At 38.0% G+C, this 22,498-nt stretch overlaps 1 long non-coding RNA gene across 3 annotated transcripts; it reads right to left on the minus strand.

Moving 5' to 3' along the window:
- Positions 1-1,969: 1,969 nt before the first annotated feature.
- LOC136011610 (uncharacterized) lies at positions 1,970-22,443 on the minus strand. Of its 3 annotated transcripts, none has more exons than XR_010611433.1 (4): positions 22,036-22,443; positions 18,919-19,041; positions 5,447-5,563; positions 1,970-2,471 (listed from the first exon to the last, which is right to left on the minus strand). It is a non-coding gene; the product is annotated as an uncharacterized LOC136011610 (long non-coding RNA). The 3 variants fall into 3 exon arrangements; XR_010611432.1 differs by having other exon boundaries at positions 18,919-19,046; XR_010611431.1 differs by lacking the exons at positions 18,919-19,041; positions 22,036-22,443 and adding an exon at positions 17,499-17,841 and having other exon boundaries at positions 1,972-2,471.
- Between the last annotated feature and the right edge of the window lie 55 nt (positions 22,444-22,498).

A 22,498-nucleotide genomic window follows, 5' to 3' on the forward strand; every position in this document is an offset into this window, starting at 1 on the left:
TTGTAATATTTCCAAAAAACATTTGATGTCTGAATTTGATTAACAAAGAGATTTGGATGCCATTCAAAAAACTAAGTCTGCTGAACAGGGTTTGGTTTTGTGATGTTCTGGTCTACTGCTCTGATCTACTCATAGGATGAAGATCTAAAGTAAAATTTCTTCTTGAAGTGAACAAGGCAGTATTAATGCTCAATTAACCCATATTTTGGATGATTTTCCAACAGAAAAAGGTGACACTTGCTGTTGTGATTGATATCCCTTATTTCACACTATCCAGGACCAAAATGCTGTGACTCAAAAAAGCTGTGGAGAGGGAACTCTGAAAGAAGTTCGCAGGCAGGAGCTGACAATAGTTCCCCGAGGCTGAACACGTCACTGATCCAGGCAAGCAGTGCTGGCCACAGCTGGCTCTTTTCTTCTCCTAGAGAAGGCTTCAGAGGACACAGCCAGCTCATTCCCGCAAAAGCCAGCCCTGCTCCCTCACATACCCAGGCCTGGCATGGGAGCAGTACTTGGACGGCCTGCAAGCCATCTGCGATCCAAGAGCAACAGAATCGCCACCTTTGGTACACAGGGTCAGCGACATGAAACATTAATTTCTTTTTTTCTCTTGATTGTTTTCTGACTCTCGCTTGCTGGCGTTATTAAGTATGCCTGATTTGTTTCTCCCTAAATTAAACGTTTTGTTTAATCTCAAATGAACCATCTTAATTAGTTGAGTATGTGGAAATATTTCAGTTTGGGATTGATATAAACCAATAGAAACTACCTTTTTTTTTTTTTCTTTTTCCTGTTGGCTACCAAAAGGAAAAAAAAAAAAAGAAATATTTACATGGTTTCTGTTTTAACATCAGCAGCAGAGGAACTTGGTAGGATTATTCCTTTGTTTAACTCAAAAATCAGTGTGAAATGTGAAGCTATATGATTCTATTATTAAAATCAAAGCAAGCTCAGAGACGCAGCCATGGTAGAGAAAAGAGGGTAGTTTGCATCCCTGGCAGTGTTCAAGGCCAAGTTGAATGGAATGAGGTGTCCCTGCCCATGGCAGGGAGATTAGAACTAGAGGATTTTAAGGTCCTTTCTGACACTAACTATTCTATGATTCTATGTGTTTCTTTCTAATATGCTTGAATTCAGTCTGAATTTATACTGGAGTCTCCTAAAAGTTGATATTATTTGGGATTCAGGGTTTCCTTTATGTATAGAAATAGTCCTGGATATTGAACTTAGTTTGCTTTTAGGTGATGGATACATTCTGGTCCTGGTGTTCATTAGGCATTAATGTGAGCAGCAGATTTAGATGAGAACACTATAACAGATTTTAAACTTGTTAAAATTCTATAGGTTTTTTTTTGACCAAGGCTTTGTATTTTAAGACAGCATCAGAGTTAAAATTCCAGCCAGTGTGAGCTTCAGCATCTTCAACTGGGATTTCCAGATCAGGTACATCTCTAGAGAAAGTAAAATATAATGTGGAGGAGAAGACAGGATGAAAGACAGGCAAATAATTTTTCATGCTTGTCTTACAGTAATATAGTAGAGAATAAGAATGGGAATAGTGCTGTTGGAAACTATCCAACACAAATATGATTGAAGGGAGATGAATGAAGGCTTTGGCTGTATCTTGTTGCAGAAGGGAGTCAGATGCGCGATGGAAAAGTCAAGTCACCCCTCCCAAAATTCCAAGGAGAAGCTGTGGCTTCTTCTGCCCTTTATGGGGCAATCAAGTGGTTGATTCTACGATGGAAATTAAGAATTAAAAAAATTAATTCTTTTTCATCCAAGCGTAAATTAAATAACTTCAATTTGCTTTATCTGCTGTGGCATTGAAAAGATGGAAATCGATTATTTAGGTGCTGGTTATGGATGTACTCACCCCTCCTTTTTCTCCTCCTCTCCTTCAAGACCTCCACCATTTCAAGCTGTCCCTTGATATGCTGGAAGCCAAATTAAAAGCATACAGAAAGCAGTTACCTGGTAAATTTAGCTTGGACCATGTGTGACACACCTGCCAAGGCTAGCTCACATGGAGAGTGCAATAAAGAGTATGAAGTAAAGTCAGAAGGGGATGTTTTGTGTAGGCTAGATATGTCATTAGGATCAGTCCAGGAGTCATTTTTGACAAATTATCAATATTACTATATTTTTTTAGATTTAATTTATTTATTTCTTTATTTACTTATTTATTTATTTTAATATACAGTGCTTACAGCCAAAAGTCATAACTGGATGCTTAATATCTTTAATTTAAAATTTAACAGTACAAGTTACACTTATGAAGCACTGCAAGATACAATACAGACTTCCAGTCAGACACACTTATGTCCTTCTCCAAGTCCAGGGGGTCAGATCACATTCTGGTTTTCTTAGCAGCAAGGAGGGCTTGGGATGTAATTGAAAGAAAATGAAACCTGATGCACAAGTTCTGTGGAAAACAGTGACTAAGTCAGTAGCCACGCTTTCTGGGAAACCTGTTATGAAAAAAAAAAAAAAGGAGAAATTAGTCAGTTACGAGTATCTTATATTGTAGAGAAATTAAATTTCTCTAAACAAGTGAGTCTTTATAGTGATTTGATGATCATATTGAAATGTTTGAAGGTACTGCTAATGGCTAATGTTTGCTGTGAGTGCTGGACAATGTCCTAAAGCCCTGCACTGGCTGTGCTGATAGGTTTGTTAATCTGCATAGGTGACTGAAACTCTTTCACAAGTGCTGGTTTCACAGCATTAGCTCCAGCTTTGTAAATGCTTCTCAATCTGTAAGATACAGGGTTCTGAAACAGCATTATCCACTTCCGATCTGCCTTTCCATTCCCATACTTTTGATACAAAGTGGCGTCTCAACAATTATACTGGAGGCACAAGGAGAGAAAACTATGACTTCTTTTCTCCTCTGAAACTGCTTGCAAACTAATCCCCAGTCATGTTTCATACTGCAAGCTATTTATTACAGAGAAAAGGTTAAGAGCTTGAGTGGATAATTTCTCTCGAAGTTTTTCTGTTTTTCAGTCTCTCTTCTGAAAACAGTTTTATTGGCAAAAAAAAAAAAAAAAAAGAGAAAAAAAGAAAGGCTATCTCACCAAATGTCACATACCTCACTGTATTATTTCAGTTCTTGGTAGATGAGATATCACTCTTATCGCTAGGAGAACCAAAGAAAGGAAATGGTTTGGAATAAGTTGGGTTAGTTATTTGTGAAGTTGTGTACTTTTCCCCCCTCATGTCAATAGTTAAATTGATTTTATAACAGTAATGCCAACAACAGCTCATCCAACAGGCCTCCATTTGATTATTGTACTCTGGTTTTTGGCTGCCAATAATCTTCACTGATATTAGTTCTACCTGACACCTTTACTGTTATTTTTACAAAAGATAGTGAGGGTTGAACTGAGCTCAGTTCTCTATAGGTGATCAGATCAGGATTAGAATACATCGTCAGGGCAATAACAACACATCACCTTTTACTTGGTTATGATTTACTCAGTCCTAATTTACAAACTTTCTACCCTCAAAGTAAATTGCATGTTTAGTTTATCATTTTTTTTTTGCGTATGGTCATACTACTGTAACTCAATGAAGACTCTCAGTGTCAGTTTTCTATTTTCACTGTTAAACAAAAGTGAAATCATGACTAGGAGGCCAAACATAATGCAGTTGGAATAAATATATGTGATTTTTTTTTCCCTCCCCTTACCTGTTATCTAAATGAGGTAATATCCTAAAGTGCAAGTAATTTAAATGATTGTCTAATACTTTTAACTGAATTTGGATAGTTTCCTTTAAAAACTGCCTCCTGAAACAGACTTTTTACCCTATAGTAAAGTAGAAACTGAGTATAAATGTTGCTTTGAGGAGAATCATGTGGAAACAAATATAGGCTTCCTGCCTGCTACAGTGAGCTGTGCAAAATATGCACAGCAGGATTTTGGTCAGGAGATTGAGAGATTAATATAGAACCGATGTCTCTTTGCAGAGGAGATAATCAGGGGAATTTTCATGTATTTAATCACTCCAGAAAAGGTAGCTGAAGTTGGGATTTTTTTCATACTGATTCAATGAAACATCTTGATTTAGGATCTTTGGGATATTTTCTGGATGCCATTGCACACTGCAACATATTCAGCAAAAAAAAAAACCCCAAAACAGGTGAGTGGTGATGTCCAGTAGACTAGTATCTACATATTCAAAATAGAAATACAGAATTACCACTTATGCCAATCTTATGGAAAATGTAACATGAAGACTCAATGTGCTCATACATACAATGCAGGCAAATAAGAACAGTAATACTGTTAAGACTCTTGGTAAACTATACTTATCTATATTCACACCTCTAATTTTTGAAACTCTGGAAGGCATTATCCTTAAGTTTTCCCCGGATTTTTCTCACAAAGAATACATTGTAAAAATAACGTTATCATCCTGAGACAAAGAGTTGGAATATATTAATCTGATAGGATTGTTAGGAACATTAACCACTGGTTACTTTCCACTCTAACTCTGAACTCCATTGGCGGTAACCATATGTACAGTCTTTGGAACATACTTGGCTCACATACAACTTTGAAGCTGGGACTAAGAATGTAAAAAAATACCCCAAAACCTAGTCATACATGGTCATGGGTCAAAGTCTAGAATAGAACAAAGTAAGCGTATCTTGAGTTTGGTTTTCCTTTTGCTTTTTACAAAATAGCTGTTGGAGAATCTGTGATTTATTTCCCTAGTAATCTCAAAATGAAAGAAGCTGGGTTTATAAAGAATAGCCCTTCATTTAGTTACAATGCACTGTATGTTTGGTTTCTTTTTTTTTTAACCAAGTCTGTTTTTCAGTAGTTTGAATTATCAAAGCTTCTTTTGATTTCTTTCAAACAATACTTTCGAAAGTGCTAATTATTCTGGATATTTCTTTGATCTTTTCTTGGTATTTACACTTCATATGAATTCTTTGTATGTTACATTATAAAATGTTGTATATTAATAGTGTATGTATGGTTTATAGTGTTTAAAAGAAATTGCTCAAATGTGCAAAAGTTCTGTGGTTTACTTTTTATCATGTCATATTATGAGCTGCAGATTTCTATGTACTCTTCCTAGGGCTGTCTCTGAAAGATCATCCTCGCCCTAGCATCAAGGATGAAACATGTGTTAGGTTAGGTAGAATTTACAAGAGTGGTTTAAAGGGTTTAATTTTGTCTTACATATGCTATAGAGTCCAGAAGCCTAGGAAGGACAACAGGGTGAATCATTTGCCTTGATTAGACTACAAAAGTATCTGGGTTTGTACCTGAAAACAGGTGTCAATTGTGGGTGTTGTTTCAGGGGTGAAAGAAGACAGGCAGGGGATAAGGCAGTCAGGGATGTATAGAGAATAAAGACACGAAAAGATTACTGGGGTGATAAAAGGACAGGAAAGACATTTGCTAAATGGTTAAAGGTCTGTTCATACAAAAAACCTGCAGATGGAGATGAGGCGGCAGCATGAGCAAATCCACAACCTGAATAAGGATGGCTCAACTGGACTGACAGGCTTTGGGATCTTCTCAGCTGTTTCATTTTCATTCATCTGTTAACCAGGAAACAGGTATTATTTCTTTATACACACACGGATCAGAGGCAGAGAGAGATTTATGTAAGGTCACCCAGGAAGAAGCAGACCAGGGAGCTAAACCAGGAATTTCTGAGTTCCAGACCAGTATGCTAACCATGGGACAGCTCATTTCCTCTCTATGGGAGCTTCTGCTGCCAAGTTGCATTAGAGGAGAACAAGTCCTTCTTGTTTATACTCCTTTAAAACAAACCTTCATTAGGACTGGGTTCAATACATCACAAATACATTATCAAGATTATCATTAAATGTTTAATAAATCTCTAAATCCTAATGATAGGATTGTCCGGTGATGTAAATGAAAATGAGATCGCACGATTCAAGGAAAAGGCAAGTAAATGATCTGAGGAAAAAAGTAAGGTTATTTGCTGATGTAAGGAAAAAGAATTGAAAAATCTCTGATTTTCTCTGAATTGGAAAAAAATGTATTTGTGTAATTGAATAAGTCAGAATAATTTAAAAACTCATTTATTATGAAATAAAATCTGTTTGTTTGAATTCTGTGTCTCAACAAATCCCCTGAGACTGTTTACATAAAGGAAAACAATCTGCCCATGTTAAAAAAGTTTACTCCCTTCCCTCATTTCCAGTTCTTCCCTAAGGGTGAAAAAAAAAGGGGGTGGGGGTGGGGGTGGGGGAGAAAGAAAAAGGAAAAAGAAAAAAAATATTTGTGCAATGCTCTTAAAGTTACGGAGATCATACTGTTGCAAAAGCCAGCTGTCACTTAGCTGCTATCCTCCACAAAGGATGTTGCTCAAGACATTAATGAAAAAAAACTGTGCTTTAAAAATAAAGAAAACTGTTTATGCTGAACACCATGGATCCTTACTAGATTATAAGTATAGCTTAACACCTTGAATACTTTGTAATGATGCTCTTCATTTTTAGGGTATTCCACACCTTAGCTCCAGGCTCTGTGTTCATGTGTCTGTTGCTGTTCCTGGACATAAGTCAGGTTATGGTTTTGGTACGGTAACTGTACAGATACACTCAATCTGACTTCTGTCTTTTTTCCTAAGTACTTATATACTACAGATATCATCACATTCCTTTTCAAAATATTTTCTGCTTTTTTAAAAAAGAGAAGGTTCTAAAGAAGGTTCATTCTTTAAAAAAGGTTTTCCTAGCAGCACTAAATTTAAGTCTACATATTGCCAGTATTACTCCTTCCATGGGTCTTGCTTTAATGACAGGCATGCAGTCTGGTCTGTATTTCAACTGTGAGTGAACAGCCGTTCATTTCTTTGGCTGAATGCAGTCCTGGCCCTGCTTAAGTCAATGGGGGTTCTGTCTCTGACTGCCATGAGGTTTGACTTTCAGCCTGTGCCTCAAATGAGTTTCAGAGTGTCAGTGTTCCCAGTAACAGCAGCTAAAACCTAGGGATTTGACTAAGTGCGGCTGCAAAGCTGACATTGCTGGTAATACAGTCAGCTCTGCTTGTGCACAAAACAGGTGAATGTGTCTTGTGGATGTTCAATGGTGGACACATTTACATCTGTCCAAATGTGGGATTTGTTCATAAATTGACTGCAATGGAAGGTAATACTCTTCATTCAATATTTTACAAATTTTTTTTTTTTTTTTTTTTTTTTTATTATTTAGGACTAATATTCAGCAGCCAAAAACTAGTTACACATGTATACATGCTTTTCTATCCAACACTGGAACTTACCTTGCCATCATAAGTCTATGTTTGGAAAGGGAGCTATGGTGCTTGTAAGAATGTTTAGGGCTAGAGAGCCTGAGTAGTGAAGTGGTATTAAGGCCCCCCCAATAGCCTATTATTACTGCCTGTCCCTGACACCCTAAAGCCAGGACCACCCTAATGATGACCTGTTGGCCCCTGTACTAACCAGACTAGCTGGCTTTCCAGCTGATCTGAATGCATACTGTTTTTCAGAGTTTTTCTGAAGCTTTCTGTCTGCTTCCAGTTGCTCAGTAACTTGCACAAAGTTATTAGTGTAAATTCATTTGTCTTCTTATTAGCCCAGTTGCTTCTAATTGATTCTGTTTTTCAGCACCATGGGCTGATAGCTGGATTTCCTGAAGAAGCAATTTGCTTTTCTTAACTTTTCCCTCACAGCGTATGGTGTATTGACCATGCTGTTTGGTTACTGCTTTTATATTCGTCTCACCAAAATATTTCTGTATGTTTCCTGGTCTCTGATACTCTTCAGTTAAATACCACATATTTCCCTCGCATCCTGCTAGTTCATCCACTTGTTCTTCTTTTAACTCCCTCTCCTGTTTTGGCAATGATTTTATTTTCTTTGATGGGATTTTGGTGCCATATAATTTTTATATACATTTTTTTTAAATTTCAACAGAACATATCACAAGGGAACAGTATCCTAAACCTGTTCTCACAATCCTTTGGGAAAGGTAGGATGATGTATTGGCCCAAGGAATACACTGTTTTGTCCTCTGGCAGGTAAGTGGCGATTATTCTAGGCCAGCTGTTTTCGCTGTTTCCTTACCAGCAGTTTTAGTACTTGCATAATTTTTCTCTCTGAGCCCTTCAACAAAGAATAAGAATTCTGGATATGCATCATCAATCTCCAAGAATAAAATAGGCTCCAATACCAGAACATTATTTCTCAGTTTTATCTATCATCTAGTTTTATATCAATCTTCTCAATAATTCACAGTGCTGCTGCATCTGTCAAGAAGAGTTTTCTGCTGTGTTTAAAGGTAATAATTCTAATATCTGAGTGGAAATGGTGTGGAAAAAAAAAAAGCAGCTATACAAAATGAACTCTAGTCTCAATCCTTTTTCTTAGATCTTTCTCTATATTGTCAATAAACTGGCGCACATTGCAAAACTAATTATCAACCAAGATGCCGATGTTGTAACGTATCATCTCTTTCAGTTGTCATAGGAGAATTCAGCTTATACAAGAATTCAAGGAAAACCTGTAAAGCAACGATGGCTGCAAACAGCTTGGGCTGGAATTGGAAAGCTGCATTTTCTGTTGGATAGCAAAGTATTTTCCTACCAATGATCACCCTTGTAGTCTTTAGCTCAGTGAGTTCCCATATGTCATGGTTTAAGCCCAGCTGGTAACTCAGAACCACCAAGCCAGTCGCTCATTCCCCTCCCACCTTCTTCCCACCTGCTCCCAGAGGGATGGGGAGGAGAATGGAAAGAATGTAACTCCCACGGTTTGAAATAAGAACAGCCCAGTAACTAAGGTCTAACACAAATCACTGCTGCTACCACCAAAAATAATAATGATAAGGGAAATAACAAGGGAAGAGAATACAACCACTCACCACCCACCAACTGATACCCAGCCCGACCGAGCAGTGATCTAGCCCTTCTGGGTAACTGCCCCCAGTTTATATAGTGGGCATGACGTGCTGTGGTATGGAATACCTCCTTGGTCAGTTTGGATCAGGTGTCCTGTCTCTGCTTCCTCCCGGCTTCCCCTCCTCCCTGGCAGAGCATGAGACTCAGAAAGTCCTTGGTCAGAGTAAACATTATTGAGCAGCAACTAAAAACATCGGTGTTATCACAGCATTGTTCCCAGGCTGAAAGTCAAACCCACAGCACTGCACCAGCTACTAAGAAAATGACTGCTACTGCTGAACCCAGGACACCATACAGTGTATCGCAATATGTCTTCTCAGACTGGGAATAGGGAGAATATTATATTCCATGTTCCAAGCTGTAACTCATTTTCCCTCTGAATCAGAAAGCCACTAATTCTAAGGAAGATGATTCTTTAACAGATTTTAATTTTTTAATATTTCTCCTATTTTTTTTCCTATTAACATGTTTCAAACTACTGTAGTCAACCTAAAAACTTGAGTCAGCAGTGTGACAGTATGACAGCCTGTGAACCAGAGGATTGTGCCTCACACAGAACAGGCTTGTCGCTACTTGATCCTCTAAAGGCCTCATTCTGAATGCTGTGTACATTTGTGACCACTGTTGATAGAAAGCGCAGACTAATTTGGTGACTTCCCAAGATGATGAAGCAATAGCATGACCATTACATTTTTGGTCAATAGTTTTTTCTTAAACAATGTTCAAAAAGTTCAACCTTTTCTATCTGAATTTTTAAAAAGAGGATTGCCCCATAACCTCTTACTGTTAGTTTTGTTGTTGGTAGGTTTTTATGCTTGATGGTATTCTTTTTGGTGTGTGTGTGTCTTTTTAAATTTTGTTTTCTCATTAATGTTTTAATAAGAAAAACTTTTTGTCTTTTTTTGGATTCAGCTATATTTTATATATATTCTCCCAAAAGATAACACACATCTTATAGAGATATTAACAGCTTATCGATATTGATGCATTCCATCCATAGGTAACTTGAATAAAGGAAAATTGCTATATAGCTAATTAGGGCCTCAGCAACATATCTCCATTTTATTATTCTGTTGTCAATGTACCTCAGCAAATATGAGGACAGAGAATTTAAGCAAAACCTGAAATGTTATTTGCTGTATACAGCTGAGGAAAAATACCAGATCACACTGAATTTCATCAAAGAGTAGGTTCTGGCAAAGAAAGGATACTGTGCTCAGTACTCTTACAAACCTCTGAGTCACTTTGACCTATTCTTTTTTAATCCTGTATGTTGCTTATGATATGTGCTCCGCTGCCTGTGACATTTACTGTGGTTACTGGGGTTGCTGGGATATGCTGCTTTCACGTTCATGTTATGAAAAAAATACTTTCAAAGTGAAACATGTAAACATGAGAGTTGAAAGCAGCAACTTTTCTTGGACTTTTTGACTCAGAAAGTGCCGTGATAAAGACAGTGAATTCATGTAGCAACAAGTTCCTCATTTTTATTTCTTCTTTCATTCAGCTGTGGAATTTTTAAAAGGAATTATTCACCATTGATCTGTATAAAGTACAATGTGATCACAGGCTGTACAGTCCCAGATTAACTTGGATTAACAGTGCAATAAAAATAAACCCCATAATTTCATTAATTCTGACTAATGAATATATCTGAAAATTATAGCTGCTAAGGAAAAATATTATACACAGTACACTTAATAAACAATAAATAGCCAATTTTAAATTTATACTCTCTTAGGAAAAAAATACAAATTCTGTATTCAGTCTAAAAGGTAGCATTGTTATTGGAAATTACTACCTTACCGACTGAGCTCTATTTTTTGGTCACAATGCATTTTACATTTAGGATGTACCTGTTATTATTTAAGATGCAGATCTTTTAAAAAATGATAGTATTAATTATTAGAAAGTGGGAAACATTAATTAAAAGTATTTTCTTTTTTCAAGCATTGAAGTTTATTTTATTACTAGCATAGCTTGCTAGTACCATTCCAAAAAAAACAGTGTCCTGTGTTATCACCATGAACCACACTGCCTATCTATAAATGTTACCTTTCCATTCTCATATGAAAAGAAACAATCTACTCATGCAAATCTTGCATACAATAATTTGCTATGCTTTTATTTCTTCTGGCCTTTAAGATGAAAATAATCATATAATGGCAAAACAAAGCAAAAGGAAATAAAAACCTGTTTCAAATATAAAAATTAATTAATCAATTTACTTAAACCCCCACTGAATAAAATGTATGCAGTTGAACCAGGCTGTCAGGTTTGGCTGTCCTACCCAGAGGTGCACCAGCGCCCTTACCAGCACACTTCACAACCACCCACCTCTCACCTTTAGTACATTCTTCCGATGTTTTCCATTGCTCAATCTAGTCCGGTTAGTGCTAGTTTTGTCTCCTTGGGCTTCACCCTAAACAGTTCCTTTTCCTCTTTTTTTTTTTTTGTTTCTGTTATTTATGCTCATGTAGAAGAAAGATAATCACTTCTCCCACTTGATTTCTGTTTAGGCTGCCTGTTTTTATTTAATTTATAGTATTATTTCCTCAAAACTCACATTTGTCATTCCAACCCCTTAATCCTTCCACTTAATTAATTCCAAACGCTTGGTCATCTACAGGAGTAAGGCTAAACAAGGTAGAGTTTTCTAGCCCCAAGGAAACAGTAACATATTTACCTAGATAATTCCCTTGTCAGTCAGCTTTTATCAGACTTCATGGAAGCTCTTCAGAGGACCTCGGACAAGTGGATATTAGCTATGAAAGCTAAATAAAAATAACAGGAAAGGCTGATCCTCTTCAAAAATAAATCAAAAGGCTAGAAGTCATTCAAAATGGAAACATGGACATTCACCGACAGGTTTTGCTCCTTAAGTACAGCTCAAGTGTACTAGGACCTGAAGTGACAAGAGCTCAAAGTTTGCCCTTCATCCTAAGGGCTAAGTAATTCTCAGAAGGAAATAATTCTTATCTCATACTGGCCAATTACATAATGTTAAAAATGAAAGTACAAGAATCAAAGTCAGGGTGAGATGAGATGTCCTCTTATAAATACCCTCTTATAAATGTCCTGATATTTGATTAGTTAGCCAAATTTCAACAGAAATGGTACTTTTCCAGCAGCCTTACAGACTCATCCCTGTTTAGCACTTTTCTAGCCCAAATCAGGCTACTCAAAAGCTGTCTTGTTTTCACTGCAGTGCCACATAGCGATGGTATTATGGATTAATTTTGTACCTTTTTTATTTCTTCATTTCCTTAATTTTTCATGTGTTTTTTAAGTAAACAGCTCTGTGTCTAGTTCAGTTTCCCAAGCTAGACAGTAGAAGTCTGATACATAATTTCTGAGTTTGCTATTAACCAGCTATGACCTCAGGCAATCAGAATGTTAAAATTCTACTAATTGTTTTGTTACTAATTAAAGACTAAAAAACCCCTATCCTTATCACATTTTTACAACCTGCAGCATTGCTAAAGGACTCACAAGCTGCTGAAGAAAGCCCAGAGTTTTTAATTCTTTAACCATCAGAAGTCAGACTCACTCTTTCCGTGCTTGCACTCAAGTGTATATGTGATCTACTATGTATATACAAATGTGTGTGGCTGGCCTCTAAGAACCTTTATGACACTTCTGGATATGCTTCTATTTTGAATATGTAAAGCTAAACCTTCACATTGAGTGCTAGCATCTGGAGAGTGTGGCTGCAAAACTAATTCACAGATGTTTTGTCTCTGTATCTTTAGATGCACATGGGCCCATCCAGTTACTGAAACCTCGCATCTGTGATTTGTTTGGTCAATCCGGTCATGCAGAGGTCTGTTACCAATGTTAAACACTTCCTTTGTCCCAGAAATCCAACCCGATACCTTTCAGAAAACAAAGGCAAAGAAAATCAGTGTATTTTCATGTACGAGGTGTGAATTCCTCTTTGCTTTCTTTCTTCTTAATATGCTCTCAGGCTTTGATGGTCTAGTGTCTCGCTGAACATCTTTTTCTTCTCTCTCGTCCCCAGTGAAACTCCACTAATGCTATTACTGGAAATATCATTATCTTTCATTAGCCCACTCTTTATCAAATCCTACTGTTTATCAAGAGCAAGTGGTTTATTGAGATTTCAGAGGTAAATTGATTGGCTTGAGGCTATACCTATACAGATTGTATTAATTTAGTAAGAGCTGAATGGTTACAGAGCTGCCTATCACACTGAAAATGAAATTTCTTCTAATTAAATACACAAACCTTTTTACCACCTTTAAAATTGATATTGCTTGAGGTAAGCCAACACTGTGAGAATTCTAAAATATTAGATCATTCTTATTTAAATATCTCCACAGAGAGACCTCACTTCTTCATAAATGTGTGCTTTTTCTTTTCATTACGATGAATTTATTTTTTCATCAAAAATTATCTTCTGCTGGGAGATGCAAACACTTAGCTGGAAGCCTTGAGGCTGTGTTCCCACTTCTGGCTGTGGTTTGTTGTTGAGTCTAAAGTTTAAAGATCACACTTTGTTCTAAGATACTAGCAATTCTAGGAAAAAAAAGATAAGTTGTGAAAATACTAAGCTTTTTCTAAAATTAGATTTGCTTGCCAAAGCTGTTGCCTTATTCTAATTTCATTTGGTTTACTCTGATGTATCACAAACAAAATTTATTTCTTCCTCCTTTTAGATGCTAAGATATGCAGATACCTTTTCAGAATTTATCTGCAGCAATCACGTATTTCTTCATCTCCAGCTACCGTGGCATGGCTCAGGGAGAGAACTGTGTCCCCAAAATGTAGCAGCTGGCTGTTATAGGACTGCTTTTTTCTGCTAATCAGCTGTCATTTATATTGTTTGTAACCCAAAGCCCCTGCTGTTGGCTTCTCTTTGATGTGGAAGAAATAGTAATATTTTTCTAGAGCATAAAGTTAAAGGTAAAGCCTGTATGCAGGATACAGGATTCCAGGAATGCATATAGCAGATGTAAAAACTGGAAATTCTTCATAGACTGTGAAACATATTATTAGAAAGCTCTTATGCCAAGTGATGAAATTACCAACTTACAGAACTCCATCACTTTGTCCCCCGTCAGATTTGCAAACGCAAAAGGATCCTATGTTAAAAAGATACTTTTGGTTTTGTTCTTAAATGCAGCTGTGATCTGTTTCCTGATACTTTTGATAATCAGGAGTAACTAGTATTAATTTGACCCTGATTTTGTAACAGAAAAGCACACACACATTTTGCAAACAGCAGTATTAACCACAAGCTGTTAAACAGAAGGAATTTCACTTGGTCACGGCTTTGATTGTCCCATCAGTAAATGCTTACAAGAAACAAAGGATCATACTTATCATTTCTTTGTTGAGTTATCAGTTTCAAATGTCTTTTTATTTTTGCACGCATTGGAATAGATGCATCTGAAACTGAAAGCATCATATTTCACATTAATTGCCTGAAAAATGCTTGTCAGGGGCCAAAACATCATACTGAAAGATGACACTTAATAAAGGTAGCTTTTATGTTTCTGGGTAGAAGATTGCTTCAGCCTCTTCTATCTATTTCTGTAGATTGTAAACCCTTCAGGAGCAGGGTCTCTCTTGTGACTGTTCACACCATCCTGACTATGCCCCGGCTATGAAATAAGACCATCATAACACTGACAAGCTTTCTTGTGTTACCTGCATCCCTACCCTATCTTCTCCCCCAAACTCTTCAGCTTCTCTGCATTATCAGTGAGTAATGAACTTCAGATGGAGTATATAATAGGCTGTAATATATAAATTACTTCAAATGCAAGCAGGTGTGGTGTGTGATCACAGCTCTCAAGGAGTTGTACAGGCCTTTTCTGACCTTCAGCTGTGCTTTTGAACAGGGTTGAGGCTGCCAAAACCTCCTTGAAGTGCTGCAGGGCACTGAACCTGCCTAGCAATAAATGGTTAGATTTTAATTCCACCCTTCTGCCACAGATAACAGGCCACAAAAATGGTTTAGAACTCCCCCTTTTAGAGAAAAGTGCATAAAATCATAAAATAGCCTTTTAAATATGATTTACCTCTCTTAGTTAATTTCTTAATTAGATGTCTCCTGGAATTAGTAGCTCATTTGGTGAGTTACTTTAATTAATAACATCACTCTTTACCGTATTTCTTATATGAAAAGTTTTTCCATTAAACAGCATTTCACCTTTCTATTGAGAGAACATAGACCATGCCTCCAAACAAAGGCTTTCAAAATCACACAATTAAAAGGAGAAATGAAGAACGTCTCTTTAAAACCACTGATTGTAACTAATGCACTGATCGTAGTGCATTTATTGTTTGGTGTTTATATTCTATAACTGTTTATTGAAATATTGAGGGAATATGATTTTTCGGGGTTTTTTGGGGTTTTTTTTTTGGGTGAAACTGATAAAATCTGAGGGGATAGTTCTTTACCAGTCAGCTAGACCAGAAAATAACCAACTAGAACAGAAACAGCATGACTACTAGAATTTGTAATGAACCCTGTGAACAATGGGCTATTGCTTTTAAGTAAATTACTTCTTTGAAGTCACTGTGGAAAACCTGTTTGCAAGAATATGACCCTTTAATCTCAAAATATCCTTTAGAATGGCTTAATCTATCAAACCTTCACATATTAAGTCTGTAAATGTGTATGAGCAAAGAAACCAAATAATACCACATAACTTGAAGGCATACAGCAGGCATACCCTTGATGAGATTTATTCCTGTAATGGACTTATTTTGGCCATTATGGCACATGGCATAAATATAACAGGTTAGGACAATTTGAAGGAAATTATTTCTTTATTTAATTTGACTTGAGCAGAATGATTGAAAAGAATACTTGATGAAAGATTCCTTCTGATTTGGTTTAGCAGTGTTTCCATTCTGGAGAGTGGAAGAAGATAAAAGGAGTTAATATGGCTCTGCATTTAGTATCACTTTGTAGATTGTTCTTACGTGTCAGAATATTAAAGAAGTGAGTCATAAAAGAGAACAGTTTGTCCCACATGTTTAAAATTATCAAAAGAAAATTATAATGTTATTGTTATGGTTAGAACAGTACTTCCAGTCTTGATTAAGCCTGCTCACTACAAATTACCCCAGCCTGAACAGGCAAGATTCATGTCAGTAGTGGCAAAATCTGTCTTCTCTGGCCATTCAAATTTTAGGTCTAAGGTCACACGAAAAAATTGATACTTTACATAACTGTAAAGGAGACAACCCCTGGTCCTGAAATGTCACATTGATGGCTTTTAAAGGTCCCTTCCAACCCAAACTATTCTATGATTCTATGATTTTATAATTGAACTTTTAAAAATACATTTCTGACTGTTAAATCTGCAGTTAACTAAAGAGAGCCAAATGGGTACAGATTTACTACATGAAGCTTCCAGAAATTCTTAAAGAGAATGCTTGCAAATTTGCGGATTTATAGGAAGAACTTCCTCGGATTATTTTGTAGTCAATATTTAAAAAGTAGTTAAAAGATGTTTCAGTGTCACACCTGCTGTATAATCACCTTGCTATTAGTCTGTTCCTCTTCCGTCATTTCTAAGGTGCACACTTTTACAAATTAATGCATAAAACTGTATATAGGAAAGAATCAAACGATACAGAGAAGGATCCTAACCATCCCCCATGTATGCCTTGTAGTGGCATAATAGAGAAAAGTAGTTATTAAGAAAGTAACAGATATAGAAGGTTTGCAAATGAAGAAGAGAGAAGGGGAATCACTGTTCCCCAGTTCCTTCTGTTATAATCAAGTTAGGAAGTTTGTAGTAACCAAGTGATTTAGAGTGACAGTATGTGATTAAGATGAAAGTAAGTGTATGTCTAAGTTGGAACAAATGCAAGTCAACAAGCTGATGTAATGAAAGGATTCAGTAGCCATTCCAATATTTAGCACTGGTTGGCATGATCTGTCAGTGAGTCATCTGACCAAGAAGCAGCTTCTTCATTTTTATGTTTATGCAAACATGGCTAAGAACAAATATGAATAAGACAGCAAAGAATTTTTGTTGTGTTTTTTTTTTTTTTTTTTCATTACATATCCTGGCAAATTACAAATATTCCGGCTTGGGCTGAAAACTTCTGGGTTTAGTCTTTTTTTTTTCCACTTAAAGTTTTGTCTGTGTATTTGATAACCGGATGATATATACTTGAGCTCTCTCCTCCCTCTGCTAACATGGTTTGGCTCTCATGACTAGGTCAAATTCAGCTATTTCAGAAGTTTAGCTAATGTTTTTTTTTGTCTGCTCATCAAGGAATTGCTTTGCAGGTCTGCTGGTACCTCAGAAACAATTTGTTGATTGGGTTCAAACAGGCCCATCAGGCATCTGATGGGCAAATTCCTTCACTGAAGGAATGCCTCTGAATGGACTTCTTGAATTCTTCTTGTGACATGATCAAGATCTCCATTAAGCCAGTATATCTGTCTTTGTTTTTCTTAGTGAAAAGAACTACAGTGCAAATATGAATGCCACAACTTATAGCAAAATCTGCATTCTCCTTCCCCCCACTCTCCAAACTTCACCAGGGAAACTGGGACTATTTCCCCTTTGTTCTGTCTACAGTAACTCTTACCTCATTCTCCGGGATGAATATGTCGTTATCAAGAGACAAAAAATTGAACTTCCTTGCTGATAGGGATGTTTAGAAAATAAACAGCCATTATCCACAGCTGTACTTCCAGTAAGAGCAAACAGCCTCCTTTTAGATATCAGCAGGTGGAAACCTCAGCCTGTTTGTTGTTACAATTTCTGATAACTTGTCTTGTTTTCATTCCACTCTGGCAGCGAATGCCTACTGGCATGCTGGTGTTTTCAACCAACTGATTTTGGGGCTTGTTACAAAACACAATTTATATTTAACTACCTAGGAACTTCCTCCTTTAACTGCATTGGCCAGTGTCCCAATTCAGGCAGGACTTATGCCAGAATTTGTGACTGCTTTATAAACTACTTCATGGTGAGGCATGAAGGTCAGAGTAGCAGTTATCTGAATGACAAAGCCATGGATGAGCTGTTCAGTGCATTCTGAACTTTATTTTTTAATCCAAGAAGTGTTTTAACATATTTTAAAATTAGTATTTTGAATATGCCAGGATACTAGATGTATGTATTTTATCCGAACCCCTCAAGAATCAAGCAAACCCAGGATCCTGAGACCAGATCTTTGAGGAGAAATACTGCAACTTCTATTACTTGCTTCAGGCACCTACACTGTCCAACTGTAAACCAACATGATAGCACGTGTGTTCTTATAAAACATTTATTTTCTATCTTGGACAGAAACATACAGTTTTGTCTTACGACTATCAAGATGGGACCTAAATCAGAAACTATACCTGATTCTGAAAGGGGGCACAGCAGTCACATAATGCTTTTAAGAAAGCCCTATTTGTAAAATTTATATGAGCTTTCAAATGCTTAAAAATTGGTATCCTTTATTGTGCACTTATTGCCCCTCCTCTACTATGTACATCATCACCTGCCATACTATTGACCTAATTTTCTGCCTACATTTTCCAGACATGAATTGTAATTAATTTCTAAACCAAAATCAGCCTTGATCAGTCTTAACTGTTTCATGAAAGGATATTGCAAATTGTCCTTCATTTATATGTGATTTAAAGTCATCATCTTTGAAAATCTCCTGTAAAACTTCCAGACATGTAAATTATTCCTCATTTTCTAATAATGAGAATACTAAATAATGCTACTAATATCACAATAAGAATTAGTAATGCTGGGGTTCTTAACAAGTGATTCAGATGTTCGAGGCTGTAATTTTTCATCTCTGTGTCTGCCTGTTGCTTGCTTCAGAACAGAGCAAGCCTCTACCCAACTCACCTCTCAGTATTGTTTATAAGCCTCTTAAAACTCATCCTTTGCATACATTTTTTCCCCCTCAGCCATATAATATTTAGAATGAAGTGTATACATCAAAAAATGTGCAATATTGCCTGATGTAAATCCCATCTACTCTAAATCTCCTTTCTTACCTTCATCTGTATACCTGCTTTTTCATTTTAATCATCCATCTTGTATAGCTGGATCTTTGATAGAAGTTGCTCCACAGGGATGGCAAGGATAACTCCAGAGGAGAAGGAAGTCCTGAAGGACTGCTAATCTTGAAGAAAAGGAAGACAGTAACTCTATCTGTTTGTGCAGTGTGTGCTGTAGGACTCGTTGTCAGTGTCTGTGCTCTCAGAAGTCTTTTTTGTCTCAAACAATTACGGGCTGAACAATGTGGCATTTAACTGAATGGTTTTCACTGACAGTTTTATTTAACTGAGGTGCCCCAAATCTCATCCTATTTTATTATTTTCCATCTATAGTTATTTTGATTTACTACTTTTGTCTTCTAAACACTTTTATATCACTGATATTTCAGTAAATGTGATTAGTTGGAAAGATGACATTTACTGTTGTCATGTGCAAAGAAAAAAAAGGTTTCTAATGTTTTGTAGCACAAAATGTGGATATGTAATAAAAATACATACTAAGTGTCAGTGAAGTCTGCACAAGAAATTCAAAAGAAGATGACAAAAGAGGAAGAGATACTGGCATTATTTGCATTCTACCACCTTCAAACGTTGCTACTGTCTGTTTATGTCTGTTTATGTCTGTTTATTTTCAGCGAGGTTGTCTGGAGTTGGTCTTTAGTGAAAAATTAGTACAACACTTGAGTATGCTTGTGGATTTGTAGCAGGAAGCTTTGAGGATTTGATTACTGTACACTTAGCTGCCACCCAGCAACATGCTTCCCTAGCCTGAAGAGGTTTTTTATCTTTCTCCCATTGTTGGAGTTTGGTAACCAATGGGTGTTTTGCAACTAACAGGAGATGCAGGCTGTCTTTTTCTCCCTGCATATATGTTATAACAATGCTTCTGAATTTAAATCCATGAAACATGAGCAGAGAATGGTGATTCCTTCATGCAGGTTGAAACTTGGGGCACAAATTGTATTTATATTCTTGATCCTTGGATTATCCAGGAGTCCAGAGTTTTACAACAAATACAGGCTCCAAAACATGCAAATGCTGAAGTCAGTGAGGCAAGCCAATGGCACTACTTCAGTTCCTCAGTCTTTCGTGGCTTTTCAGCAGCACAGTCTCTAACAAACACTCCCATGTGACTATAGCTTTTGTGCACCCATAGCTTTTGTTTCCAGTCATATAAGGGATCTAGCAAGCCCAGCTGCATATTGGTTGCTTGGCGAACTGTTGATGAGAGGGAAAGCCACTGCCCTAGTGAAGATGACATTAATCCTTCCTCCCCCTTCCTGCAGCTCTGGCTCAGGTTACATGACCTGTGAAGAGATTGCTCCCCCTGAGAAAGCAGTGGCTCCCCAGCCATGACCCACAGCAGAGGCTGTGATGGGACAATTTTGGTCACTCTTGTTTCCATTAGTGGCAGGAAATGAAAAGAGGTGTCCATCAGACAGTATGAAAAACTTACTTCTGATGGTGTCATTGGATTTTTTGCTCATCCACCACATTCTGAAGTTACCATCTCACTTAGCCATAAATCAACATTCCAAAGAGACCATTATTTCAGTCGTTCTTGTATCAGAAGCAGAGAAACATGTACAGGGCTGAGCCGCAGATACACTGTTCTGTTCACAGTGATGCTTAATATGCCTGCTGCTTTGCAAATAGTACAAAACTGTGCTGTGGCACTTTGTGCTCTTCAAGCTGTACAGGTACAGGAGCACCCGCCTATGCCTACTGTCTGAAAAGAGAGATGGAAGTTTATATATTTCCTTTCCTAACAGTCTTTCTTGCTCTCCTTTCCTCATCTCTGCAGCAAGTGAAATGTCACTGTCCCTCCTTTTGGCAGCCCACTGCTTTTCTCAGTGTTTTCCTTCCTTAACCTAACCACATTTTTACAAGCGCACTGAAACATCTGTCTTGAGGTTATTCTCTTTTTCTCTTTGGCTGAAGGTACCTGACAATAGTGTTTTAGCTTCTACCTCTCAGACTGCATGATCTTGAAGTACCAAATTCATTGCTTCTTTTCAAACACAATCAACCCTCTTGAGGGAAGGGTGAAGAAATCGGTCTAGGAAAGGAGGGCATGGTGCAAGCTGTCTGTAGTTTGAGATCTCAATCTCCATTTATTTGTGGGCAGGGAAACACGAAATAAACCCTTTTGCTCTGAACTTTAATGGGCAATAATGTATTTTGAGAGGTTTTCATGTTTTATTGTTGTCTTAAAAAAAATATTTCTGGGAATGTATAGGTCCCAACCAGACCAAACTGATAATTTTTGCTTGTATGATAAAGTTCCAAAACCTGGCAAGCATTTTGAGTAGGAAGGCCATTGCATGGTGCTTTTAGTTGTTGATGTACCTTGAAATACCACTTGAAAGAATGGATTTAGCTGGACTGTACTACCTCACTGATGGATTAGGGAGAGACAAATTGTATCCCACAGTATTCAAGATACGAGGGTAAGCAAAAACTGTAACATGTTTAAGAATTTTAATTTTTAAATAATCACCATGTGGAGAGAGCTAAGAGCGTTACAGCTCAAGACTGTGTCTCAATAGAAACAAATACAAGTTCTCCATCGTTCTTGCCCATGTAATATTTTGCAGTTTGATTTTGTTTTGACGTTGCTTTTATATTTTGCCTTACTCCTGTAATAACAGTTTTCAATAAAAATCCCATTTAGGCCTGTTTGATAGTCCTGAACATTGATGGATAAGAGAACTTAGAAGTTACCTGTAAATTCAAGTTGTAACCCAAGTACATGATGGGAAACGAAGATCTTTGTATCTCTAGCCTTATCTGTAGTATCATTAACTCCTCATTTGACCACCATCTCGTGCTCCAGTGGAGATAAGGTCCAAGGAGCACTGTTTGCTTTACACAACCGGGTAAGCACACGATGCCTACTGCTGTGTGCCATGTCAGTGTTCCTGGAGGCTGTTCCCTCCTGAGCAACCTGTGTGCTGGTAAAGAGGGTGACCGGGCACACAGAAAGTGGGCACACAGAAACTGGGCAGATAGCTGGGCACATAGAAAGCGAAGGAGCAGCCTCCAGATGAGAACACATGCGCTCTCTTGGTTGCCCCACTCTCTGTGGCGGCAGAACAGTGGGCAAGAACTCACCCTGCCTGGCTACGGTGCCGTGTTGCCGGGTCCTCCCTGACAGAGTCGCCCCTCTGCACCCAGGCACAGCAAGGCAGGATGCTCCGCGCTGGTGTGCGAAGAACGAATTCCCTGCACCTCTCTCTGCTCCTGCGGCGGCGGAAGGCAGGAGCTCGGGTCACCACCTCCTCGGCACAGAGCCGGGCGCCCCCGGGCCTTCCGCATCACCCGGCAGCCTCCTCCATAGGGGCCAGGCACGGGAAAGCTGTGGCTCGGAGGGGACGCGCAGGTGCCGGGTCCCTGTGCGAGCTCTGAGCCCCCAGGTCCCCTGCACAGTACGGGATGGGGGCGGGCGGGGGGCAGCAGCCACCCTCGCTGCGCGACAGCTCTGTCCCCGCAGGAAGACGGGGGCGGGCAGCGGGACGGACCGTCCGTGGGCAGCGAGGGAGGGCGGAAGGCCGGGAGGGCAGGCGGAGTGAGGGCG

The sequence above is a fragment of the Lathamus discolor genome, chromosome 3, assembly GCF_037157495.1.
Source record: "Lathamus discolor isolate bLatDis1 chromosome 3, bLatDis1.hap1, whole genome shotgun sequence".
NCBI lineage: Eukaryota > Metazoa > Chordata > Aves > Psittaciformes > Psittacidae > Lathamus > Lathamus discolor.